Genomic DNA, 3285 nt, shown 5'->3' on the forward strand with positions numbered 1-3285 from the left:
CCTTTCTTCTGGATTTGAAGATTATTTTTTTAATTAAGTAAATTTATATATTTAAAACGGTTTTAAAATAATAACCAGTACTGCATCAGCCTATAGAACAATCCCAGTAGTCTCTGAAGTTCAGGCTTTGCATATCCTAAAACATGGGGTTTTCTATTTTACTAAATGTGACAAATTAAAATAAATATTTAAAGAGTGAATCAACTTGGAAATTGAAATTGATATTCAAGATGGAGGAGGCCTGGTGCTTATTAATATTCCAAATCATAGAATCACATATATTGAAACTGTTTTTGGAAAAATTCAAGGCAGATTTTATGATTGTCATAATGTCAAGTATTTTTTAGATTGGTTCAGTGGGCATTCTGTTTTGCAAGCTATTTATTTTAAGATAATCCAGTTTTTAAAAAAATGGTCTTTAGCTGTGGATTGACGAGAAGGTAAAGGAGATTGAATTTGAAGTTTGCATCATAATACCGACTCCAGTTATCTCTCCAGCTGCCACATCAAATTAAGCCGCGAGATGTCGATGTGCGTGCACTATTTAAGCTTGAGTTCAGTTTCCCCCCACCATTCTGATCCAGCACTAAAACTGTTTTTGTTCAGTTCTGTAACACTGCCCACCTCTCCCCTCCGCTATTGAACCGTAGTCCCTGCTTATAACGCCTCGTGGATAGATTTTGCAAAAGCTCTGCCGGCTGGCCTTCCTGCTTCCATCATCCATCAACTAGAAGACCTCTAGAATGCTGCTGTCTTTGTTCTCACCCACATACCCTTCACTGTTGTTTTCACCAAGCCTTCCTCCTTTGAGACCACCACAAATCCTTTAAACTCCACAGCCATAAAAAAGAAATGCATACACTGCATCTGGTGAATGGTCTGTTACAATACAGGAAGCTGGCAGCATATCAGAATGATGTCAAGAAGACTGCCAAGGATATGATCATTCAATCACTCTGCTTTCAAAGCTGCATTAGAACATCGTGATTCAGAATTCCATTCTTTAAATCTATACACGTAGTTTAGTTGTATTCCAAACAATGGATGAATCCTTGAATGAAAAAAGCAAGACTTGCATTTATATAGTGCTTTTCACGATCAGCGGAAAGTCTCAAAGCGCTTTACAACAAGTTTTTTTTTAATTTTTTAAAAAATTTTTTCGTAGCCAATCTTTCCAATTGTTTGTCAGATCACAAACACCAGAGGTCATCTTGCACACATCAAGGATCACTCTGCGCCAATGCTCTTAGCCAAAAAGCCTAGAGCCACTGCACCGTTCCTGGAAGTACTGCAATACCAGGTTCGTGCCATGGAGGTGGATTGGGTCAGCACCCCCACACACCTCTGTGGAGGTGGATGGGTCAAACCACCCCACCCACCTCCTATTTCCAAAGAGCATAGGAGAACCACCTTCCTGATCCAGGGAGAACCACTTTGGGGTCATGGTTACTCCCCTGTCAGGTCAGTTACGCATGATCTTAGCCAAAAGGCCGAGAAGCGAATGAAGTACTTTTGCAATGTTGTCACTGTTGTAATATGAGAAACAGGGCAGCCAATTTGCCCTCAGCAAGCTCCCTCCAATAAACAGCAATGTGATAATGACCAGATAATCTCTCTTTATTATGTTGATTGAGGGATAAATATTGGTTAGGAATCATAAGTTTTTGAAAAAGAGATGGTAATGAAATTTGACAGCTTTGCAGATTCAACGTCTGAGCAAGTATGTTGAGCATTTCACCTCCATCCCTTGGTTTTCCACAGAGATACCTCAAAGGATGTTATCTAAAGAGTCACCCAAAACACATGAAGTAGCAAATAGCTACACAAGTCAGGAGTTCCCGTAACTACTTGTACCTTGAGTCGCTAAGAAATAAGAAGTGCCTAATATAAATGTAGGTTCTTTGTTTGAAGACCCAGGGCACTGGAAATGTTAGTTATTGTGTAATCTGCCTGACAACAGCTGTACGATGACATTACAGTATGCAAATATTTGGGCACACTTATATGAGCAGACCAGCACCAGCAGCAAATTTGTCAGCTGCATTGTTACAAGGCTCCAGAAGTTATCACTCTGGCCGCTTTGCAGTCCCTTGACAACCAGCATGACAGGATTGGGGAGACAGCCTCCTGTGCCATTGTGACTGAGATCACTTCACTTTGAGGCTGGTTCTGTGATAGTTCCTGATGTAGTCGAAGTCTTGCAGCCTTCCTGCTTGGCCGGCTGTTCGCTGTCATGTTGAGCCGGAGAGCTGCATGCAGACGGGGAAAGCAAAAGCAGTTTATTGAGACAATCAGTTCAGATAGGCCGCATGAAATACTGGGAGCATTCTTGACGAGGCGGGTAATTAGTCCTGTTTCAGCAGGACGCAAAATGCATCCAGTAAACACTGCTGCTTCATGAACTGTAACATGTGATAGAAATTATACATTAACCACAACATTGAAGAAGCTTCTCTGAAAGAGAAATGGCGATGGACTGACAGTTTTCTGTGGGGGAAAAAAACTTTTCAAAACCCACATGCGATCAATACAGGAATTATAATAACAGTTCAATGAGGCTTCAATAATATTCTAAACAGTGAGAGCAAAGCCCAACTGGATTAAATTTAAGGCATAACTCGTGTGTGCTATTCATCAGCTGAACACAATATGGGGTAGTTGGATTACTGCTTCCAATCCTTTCTCATATAAGCAATTCATTCTTTTTTAAATGGTGGATGTTTTCTCCTTTTGCAGATTAGTGTCAAGTAAGGCAAGATATCACAGGACATTGTGCAATGACGCAAGATATTGCGCTATATCAGGTTATCTTAGATATTGAGTCACGCAAAAATTCATTATCCTACTTATTTATGCAACACCCCAAATAACAACAATTTATATGGCGCCTTTAACGTAGTGAAACGTCCCAAGGTGCTTCACAGGAGTATTAGGCGATAAAAATTTGACACTGAGCCACATAAGTAGAAATGAGTGCAGGTGATTGGTTAAAGAGGTAGGTTTTAAGGAGCGTCTTGAAGGAGGAAAGAGAGGCGGAGAGGTTTAGGCAGGGAGTTCCAGAGCTTGGGGCCTCGGCAACAGAAGGCATGGCCACCAATGGTTGAGCGATTATAATCAGGGATGCTCAAGAGGGCAGAATTAGAGGAGCGCAGACATCTCTGGGCGGGGGTACTGGAGGCGATTACAGAGATAGGGAGGGGCGAGACCATGGAGGGATTTGTAAACAAGGAGAAGAATATTGAAATTGAGGCGTTGCTTAACCAGGAGCCAATGTAGATCAGCAAG

The 3285-nt window shown here is 41.3% G+C and overlaps 1 non-coding gene across 1 annotated transcript; it reads right to left on the reverse strand.

Moving 5' to 3' along the window:
• Positions 1-1304: 1304 nt before the first annotated feature.
• LOC139228391 (U2 spliceosomal RNA) lies at positions 1305-1502 on the reverse strand. The gene has a single exon (XR_011587549.1). It is a non-coding gene; the product is annotated as a U2 spliceosomal RNA (small nuclear RNA).
• Between the last annotated feature and the right edge of the window lie 1783 nt (positions 1503-3285).

Source organism: Pristiophorus japonicus, chromosome 17 (assembly GCF_044704955.1).
Source record: "Pristiophorus japonicus isolate sPriJap1 chromosome 17, sPriJap1.hap1, whole genome shotgun sequence".
Lineage (NCBI taxonomy): Eukaryota > Metazoa > Chordata > Chondrichthyes > Pristiophoridae > Pristiophorus > Pristiophorus japonicus.